Consider the following 9,489-nt stretch of genomic DNA (forward strand, 5'->3'; position numbering starts at 1 on the left):
ACTAAAACTTATAAAAATCATGGTTATGTTGATACAAATAAATTATGTAAATCCAAACAGTATAAAATAATAACTTAACTAAGAAAAATCAAGGAGTTGGGTGTGCCTGGGTGGGTTAAGCCTCTCAATGGGTTAAGCCTCTGTCTTTGACTCAGGTCATGGTCTCAGGGTCTGGGAACAAGTCCCGAGTTAGGGTCTCTGCTGAGCAGGGAGTCTGCTTCCCCCCTCCCTCTGCCTTCTTCTTGCCTACTTGTGATCTCTTTCTCTGCCAATTAAATAATAAATAAAAATTAAAAAAAGAAGTCATGGAGTTGGGAGAAGGGATATAAGAAAACATGTTCTTTTCATTCATTAATTATGTCTAAAATTGAAGCATGTAAGAAAAAAAAGAAATAATGACTGAAAACTTTTCTTCAGTGTTTTTTCTTATCCTTTGAAGAACAGTTTAAGAAAAAGTATCTCTTGTGAAGAAAGAACACTGAGTCAATGTTCACAGTTTTTTCTTCTGTTAAATTCAAGTGAAATTAAATTCAGTACATTTCATTAAAAGTGGTATGATCCCATTTAAGTAGGTGCCATTTATTCTATCTATGTATTTATCTGTCATCTGTCTATTCACTCATCCATCAATTGATGGATATGAACAGACAAATGCCTCCTTTGTAGGAGAGATGAGAGAGGGTTCTTTTCTAATCTTTAAATTGCAAGGACTTGTATGGAGCCAGATGGACGGCTCTGAAATGTGGTCTCCATAGCTGGGAGACGCAGAGGACTGGGGTCTGACAGCTGTATTGGAATTCCAGAGTGTGAGAGAAAAACTAATAACTGCTCTGGTGGCAGAGCTAGGGAGGCAGAGAGAGAGGAAGACTATCTTAAGCAGACTCCATGCAAAGTGCAGAGCCTATCCCAGGACTCAATCTCACAACCCTGAGATCATGACCTGAGCCAAAATCAAGACTCAAATGCTTAACCAGCTTTGCCATCCAGGCATCTTTAGGAATATACATTGCTTTTTAAGACACAATATTATTGCATACTTACTTATCCACAGTATACTGTTAACATAACTTTTATGTTATAAAAATTTTTTGACTCACCTTATTGCAATAACACTTTATTGCAGCAATCTAGAACTGAACACAAAATATTTCCAAATATGCCTGTAGAGGGAAACACCTTCAACATGATGAAGGGTATCTATGAAAGCCCTAAGGTACCATCAAATATTCAATTGTGAAATACAGGATTCTTCCCTCTAAGATCAGAAATAAGACAAAGATGTCCACTTTAATCAATTCTATTCAACACTTTACTGTAGCTTATCTCCAGAGTATTAGGTAAGAGAGAGAAATAAAAATAACTTACTTTGAAAATGAAGTAAATCTATATCTGTTTGCAGATGACATGACCTTGTATATAGAGTGCACTAAAAAACAATTAAAACAGGGGCACTTGGGATGTTCAGTCAGTTGAGAGCCGACTCTTGATTTTGGCTCAAGTCATCATCTCGTGGTCCTGGGTGAATCCCACATCAAGCTCCATGTTCAGCTGGGAGACCACTTGAGGATTCTCCCTCTTCTTCTGCCCTTCCCCCTACTTGTGCCCTCATATTCTCTCTCTCTAAAATAAATAAACAAATCTTTTAAAAAAACAATTAAAGCTAATAAACAAGCCCTGCAAGTTTGTAGGCTATGCAACCAATATGAATGATCAAATTTTTCTCTAAACACATGCAATAAACAATATTAAAATCTTAAATACTGTCCAATTCTATCTACAGTAGCATTAAAAGGAATAAAACACTTAATAAAAATTTAAGGGGCACCTGAATGGCTCAGTCTGTTAAGCACCTGCCTTTGGCTTGCATTATAATCCCAGAGTCCTGAGATCCAGCCCCTGAGTCAGTCTCCCTGCTCAGTGGAGAGTCTGCTACTCCCTTGGCCTCTCTCCCAAGCTTGTGCTCTGTCTCTCTCTCAAATAAATTAATAAAATCTTTTATTTTTTTAAGAAATAAATTTAACTGAGGTAATGAAAAAATATATATTGAGAACTACAAAACATTGCTATTAGTATGAAAGATAAAATTACATAGAAAAAAAATCTCACCTTCAGGGAACAGAGAAGATAATATAAGATGGCGATAACCCCAAATTAATGTACACATTGAATGCAATACATGCTAAAATTCCGACTAACTCATTTGTAGAAATTGAAGATAAAATTCATATGGAATTGCAAGGGATACAAAATAGCCAAATGAATCTTGAATAAAAAAGAATAAAATAGGAAGATTTTAAATTTTTAAATTTTTTTAAATTTTTAATTTTTAAAAATTTTTAAATTTTACTATATATAAAGTTTTAAATTTTAAATTTTACTATAAAGCAACAGTAATCAAGACATTATGGTATTGGTACAAGAATAGACATATAATCAATGGAACAGAGTTGAGATTCCATAAGTAAAATATGTGTTCATTGATTTTTTACAAGTCTACCAAGAGCATTCTGTGAAGAATAAGTAGTCTTTCAGCAATGTTGCTGGGACAAGTAGACATAAACATGAATGGATATTAACTTCACATAATACACAAAGGTATCTGAAAGTGGATCCAAGACCAAAACTATAAACTCTTGGGGCACCTGTGTGGCTCAGTCGTTAAGCGACTGCCTTCAGCTCAGGTCATGATCCCAGGGTCCTGGGATAGAGCACCACATCAGGCTCCCTGCCTAGGGGGAAACCTGGTTCTCCCTCTGCCCACTCCAGTTGCTTGTATTTCCTCTCTCACTGTGTCTCTCTCTGTCAAATAAACAAGTAAAACCTTAAAAAATAAAACTATAAACTCTTAGGAAAAAAGGAAATAGAGCTGAATCTTCCTAATCTCAGATTTTCAAAAGATTCTTAAATATAATAGCAAGAACAGAAACAACAACAACAACAAAAAGGTAAATTTGATTTCATCAAAATTAAACACTTCTGTGCTTCAAAGGGAGCTATCAGTAAAGTAAAAAAGCTCACCACGAAGTTTAAGAAAATGTTTGCAAATAATATATCTGAAAAGGGACTTGAATGTAGAGTATGTAAATAATTATTAAAACTCAATAAGACAACACAATTTGAACACAGGCAAAAAATCTGAACAGAACTTTATCAGAGAAAGATATATGAATGGCCAAAAATACATGAAAAGATCTTTGATATCATTAATCTTCAGGAAATGCAGATCAAAACTGTTTAAATATTACCTCACACACACTAGGATCGCTAGAATCAAAAAGTCAGATAATAGATATTGGTAAGGATGTGGGAAAATTGGAAGCCTTTTACACTGGTGCTGGAATTTTAAAATGATGCATCCTCTTTGGAAAACAGTCTGGCAATTTCTAAAATGATTAAACAGGGAGTTACCATGCAACTCAGAAATTCTATTCCCAGGTACACATACAAGAAATAGAAATATATGTTCACACAGAAACTTGAACATAAAGGTTTACAGCAGGATCATTCATAATAGCCAAAAGATAGAAACTAGTCAAATGTTCACTGACTTCATAATATTTGATAAAACAAAACATAATGTATTCACACAATGGACAATTACTTAGCCATGAAAGGGAATATAGTGCCGTTATTAACGCAATGCTGTATCTCTGACCAGTAATACCATACTAAGTGAAAGAAACCCGTCACAAAAGTTCACATATGGTAAATTCATTCCATTTATATGGAATAGCCAGGACAGGCAAACCTAAGGTAATTCAATGAATGCTTAGGGCTGGAGGGAAAAGAGGGATTGTGCTATATGGGGAAGATTATAGCAAAAGAATATAGGGATTCTTTTGAGGTGGTGAAAATGTTTTAAAATTGTGTGTGGTGATGACTGCAGAAGTCCATTAATATGGTATAATCCATTGACTTGTATACTTTAAATGGATTGATTGCATGGTATGCAATTCATATTCTGGTAAGTTTTTATTTGGATATAGTTGACACACAATATTACATTAGTTGCAGGTGTACAACAGTGACTCAACTTCTCTATATGTTACTATGCTCACCACAAGTGCAGCTATCATAGGACACCACATAATGCTATTACAATACCATTGATTATATTATTTATGCTCTAACTTTCATCCCCATGATTTATTCATTCCATAGGAAGCCCCCCAGTCCCCTTCACTTATTTTGCCCATCCCCTCCACTCCTTCCCCTCTGGCAACTACCAGTTAGTTCTCTGTATTTACAGTCTGATTCAGATTTCTGTTTCTTTCTTCTTTTAAAACTTAAAACATTGTTGAAAGAATGAGACATTTGGGTAAAGAAGGAAGACTGTTTATGTATGGCACAAAGTGCAGAGGGGAGAGTCTCTGGGGAGGCAAGGGAAACAAATCTGATATCTAGAGGTCCTATTTAGTGCTAATGAGTTCAGATTTTATTTTGAGGGAATAGAATAAAATTCAAAATTTTAAACAAGGGAGTGACTTAGTTGGCATGCTATTTGATTACAAATTGGTAGCATGGTGAACACTGGTTTGGTATGAGGTAAGACTGTAGGTAATAACTCAAGTAACAAGTAACAAGAGAGAGGGTTAAGGACCTGGTGATATGGATAGGTGATACGGATGGAGAGGAAAGGATATGACTAAAAGATATTTCAGACATAAAATTATCAAGTCTTGATGATACCTTCATGTCAGCAATGAAGGAACACCAGATCATAAAGAGGACTCTCAGGACTTCATGGGACAAGCTGGATGGTGAGTCCTTTGGTGGAGGGTGCCCTGATCCATCCCCTCAGACTTCATGTGTATTTCTCCTCTGTGCCTTAATGGCTGCTGCTTCTCAAGAGAATTTACCCTTCTGGCTGTGGCTTATTTGTGAAAGGAATTTAAAAATTGGATGCAGTAGCAGCTAAGTAACAAGGCATATAGGAATGTGATAGGCAGGATATTGACTTTGTATCTAAAAGTCAGTAAGAAACAACACAGCATATTGGCAACTTGAAATTGCATCTCAGTGGCAAAGAAATGAGTCAATACTTTAATTAAAAAGGCTTATCAAGAAAATGTTTTCAGAGAACCATAAAGTAATCAGAAAAGTGCATTCCTTTGTTCATTTTTAAAACCCTTTTGAGTCAGTTTGCAGTATTTTAAAAATATGATATTAAACAGTACATTAAAATATATTGAACTATCAATATATAAATTATATTTTCATACATCATGTCAACTAGTAATTTAGAAAAAAATTTCCAGTGTGAGCAATGACATAATTATCATTTTCCAGAAGAGGAAACTGAAATTTAGAGATATTAAGAGATTCAAGTTTTGAGTGGTAAAGTCAGATCTGAATTTCATATATTCTAGCAACCAAACTCCATGTTCACATGCTCTTTGACATCTTACTATCTACCCATACTGTGTATTTTTATTAGCCACATATTTGTTTTTAAAAATAAAGTACAGTACCACAGATATTGCTTATCTTTTAAAGTTATCTAAGAACTGCCTAAATATAAAACCTCTAAAATCATTTAATTTTGTTCTATTTAAAACAATTTGAGAGACTTTATAAATGTAGTAGTGTTGTAGCTACATTTCACTTTCCCTAAGAAAGCCATAAATAGGTCTATTGTTGGCCACACATGTTTTTCTTTGTCCACTTTCACTTGTGTAGACAGAAAATTGAGTTTTTGTAAAGAAAAATAATTTTCTGTGGAAATTAAATTCTAGTTTCATACATACTAAGTCATGGAAAGCATGATTTACAGATTGAAGGAGGTGTCAGAGGATTATAGCTACCATTTGGAATTAACATGGGTAGCAGTAAAACCACTAATGTCTTTCTCTTTATCAAGAACAATAATCAGTATTTTGAAGACAAAGAATAATTTACTATTTTTATTAAGAACTCCTTATGAGATTTTGTCTCAAGAGTAGGAGTTGGGTTTTCAGACCTGGATCTTGGAAATAAATAACTCCAGTTTTGCCAAAACACAAATCATAATGGACAGGTAGCAAAGGCAGATAGCTTTCCAAGTTATGGATAGTATTGCAAGTGGAAGCAATTAGACCTACAATATATTCTATTATGAAATAACACCTCTTGAGCAATGATAAATGAATGAGAAACCAGGTAATTTTATCTAGGTTAATAAATGACATGGTTCTCATGTCTTTACCTCCAATCAGTACCCCTTTCCTAGAGATTATTTTCCTAGGCTTCTAGAAGCTCTTTTATTATTGTTGTTGGAATCTGCCTGACATCAGGCTTTATGCACTCTGACTTAATTTTTACATTACATCCTTTATTTTGTGTAGCACTTAAAGAAGTCTCCCTCACACCATCTTCAATCACAAAAGTGACAAATACTTTTATTATCTATCTAAGTGATCTTGAGAAATACATTTAACAGCTCAGGTCTCAGTTTCCTCATCTTTAAAGTTGGGGGAGGAATCCGACATCAAACAATGTAATACAGTTGAGGAATGGAATTTTGTACAATAATTTTCTAGATATTTTACATTTTGATGCATATTTTCCAAAGTTTTTGAGATTAAAACAAAGACTTCAGCAAATTTTTTTATTATGTTATGTTAGTCACCACACAGTAGTACTTTATTAGTTTTTGATGTAGTGTTCCATAATTCATTGCTTGCATATAACACCCAGTGTTATAACATAATACTTGCATATAACACTCAGTGCATTTATTTTAAAAGAATAATTCTTCTTTAAAAGAAATTTAATTCCAAATCTCTGAATTGCATCAAATATGGGAGCATTCTTTTTGGTTTGTTTTCTCCATAATGTATGACAACAGCTTTTCCTGAGTTCACCATTACCGTCTGTTACCAGAGCTGTCAACAGAGCTCCAACTGTAAACTGGTTAAAATGGAAAATCTTTCCCACATTTCTTCCTTTTTTCTCCTTAGGCCACTTCAATTTTGTGACCCAGAAGACTAGCCAGTATAGAGATGATATTTCAAATAGTCAAAGTGCAAAAATTGCAAATGCTTACCTGGGATATCACAATAATAATGTATGAGTAGCTGGTGCCACCAGATGAGCTGATGTGTCAGAAAGAGGAAGGCACAGATGCAAGCATTCTTTATGTACACATTTCTGATGAGGCTGTGAAACAGTTTAGATAATGTGCATCTTTCCTTGCATAATATAGTGGCACCGTTTGAAAATAAGGTGATAATTGGATACTTACTTTTGAAATAATGTATTTGCACAACTCCCCAAGGTAGTATGTACATAAACACAAGGCTTGTTTTTCATCCCAACTACTTCTAATTGCACTCATTTGCTAATGAAAGGTAGGAAACACCAGTGAAAATTTGGCATGCAGAAAGAGTTTTGTTAGTTTATGAATGTGGAATGTGCCAGTTTTTTTTAAGTTGTATTTAGCAACTGCAAACTGATTCTCTGATGGTTTCACATGGGTAAAGCAAATTTTTATCTGAATCGTTCTGTCCCCAGAGAGCAGCATCAATACTATGTTGCTAATTTAAGTACCAAATGAGATTTATGCAAAACTCATCTGTATAGAAATTTAATGATTTTAGGGTGTCATTATTTCTAATTCTTGGTATTATTTGTTATTCTGGTAGATGGAAAAATAACTGCCTAACCACACATGCTTTCCTTCAAGATTGACTTTTTCCAAAGTAATCAAGAAGTGTATCATATTGCAATATAGCCTATTCTTAAGTGCATTATTAAAGTAACATTCTTCTAAATCATCCTGGGAGCACCCTGCTTTCAAACTTTCTAGCTAATGAGTATTATACCAAATTATTCCTTTAGAACAGTGATCTATTAATGGTGAAAACTAGAGGAGGACAGAGTACCCTAAGGCCATCAGGGAGGTCTTGTCCAAACTCATTGCAATTGGATATAAATGACATGGTTGGGTAGTGCTAAAAAAATAAACTAAGACATATTAAAATTTTAAGTGTTTATTTGAGAAAAATCACTTTGAACCGGGTAATGCCAAACTGGAAGTGGTTAGGAGGACTCCACCAGTAGAAGGTAGAGGAAAGATTTATATAAATAAAGTGTGGAAGCAAAGAAAGGAAATTATTTGCTTGGTTAGGTTCAAATGCCATTGGCTGCTTGTCATGGGTTGTCCTTAGTGCTTTGATTTTGTAACCCTGAGGCATTTATAGGCTTAAATTTTGGCCTCCAGGGCATTAGAGCAACTTCTGTCTAATGGACTCCCTGCTTAATTAATTGAACAGTAACTCCAATAGTTTCCAAGTGGTTGCGACAAACAGTAAGATAGATTTCCAAAGACTGAGTGAGGCTTGAAACTTCAAATGGTGAATTTCTAGGGTTTTTGCATTTTTCCCCGTGGGATATATATTATATTTCACAATAAAACTTTGGGAGCAAAATAAATAATACATTCTAGGCATCAGTTCTGTGGTTGAATCCAACCATCGTTCTACCCTTCACCCAGTTTCTCCATTTTTTTAAAATCCTTTTTTCTTCTTTATTCTCTTTCTTTCCCTTGTTTCCATATATGTTCTCTACTTCTTTCTTCCTCTCCTTTCTTTTTCTTCCCTCTCTCTTTCTCCTTTTCCTTCCTCTCTCTGATTTCCTTTTTCCATTTGATATGTGGGCTTGCACCACAGTATGGAATTTAATAAGAGGTGGAGAAATACAAAAAAAACAAGACATGCTGTCAGATCATGCCTCTCGTTAACCACAGGGGGATTTCTCATATGTTTTTCTCTTTTCCTGTAGGCACCTAGTGAATTTTATTTTCTTTTCTTATTTTACTTTATTTATAGAGGTGCTCTGCAGTAAAATCAAGCACTAACAGACAAATGAACTAGGGAAATACTCTCTTGTATATCCCTTTTTAATTAATCATAATTTTCATGAACATGCTTAAATCTTTGAAAAGCTAGCACCAAAGGTGGATGGTATTCCAGATGGGTGTACTTTAAACTTACTTGACATTGAGGTTTTTCCCCCCTATGTAATTCTTTGGAATATTCCAAAGAAATACTTTCAGAAAATGTCACTGTATTTCAGTCTCCTGGAACAATGGAATAATCCTGGAGAACAATGGAACAAAGATCTATCCATTCTGACCCTTAATCCAAGAAAAGGAACACATTACAGTACAAGGTTTGTACAAGGTTCCTGAGTTTTCTAGAAGTTTGAATTTGTTTTTCCAATCAAGCTGAAATTCTGTTTCCTAAAGAGTTTATTTAGCTCCTGCTATAATTTTTGGTCTACTTGTCCTAAATCTCTATAAACTTTTTTTTCCACATGGAAATTATTCAGGCATATAAAAGCTATTTATTTAATCATTTCACTGAATGAACTCTACGCTTAGCAAAACATCACTGATTCTTCATCTCTACTACATATGGCATAGTTTAAAATTTTCACCACATTTTGTCACTTTCTATGTATGCCTACATTATTTTTATAAATATATATTTTCTCCATTTGTAACTATTT

The sequence above is a fragment of the Mustela nigripes genome, chromosome 3, assembly GCF_022355385.1.
Source record: "Mustela nigripes isolate SB6536 chromosome 3, MUSNIG.SB6536, whole genome shotgun sequence".
In the NCBI taxonomy this organism is placed as follows: Eukaryota; Metazoa; Chordata; class Mammalia; order Carnivora; family Mustelidae; genus Mustela; species Mustela nigripes.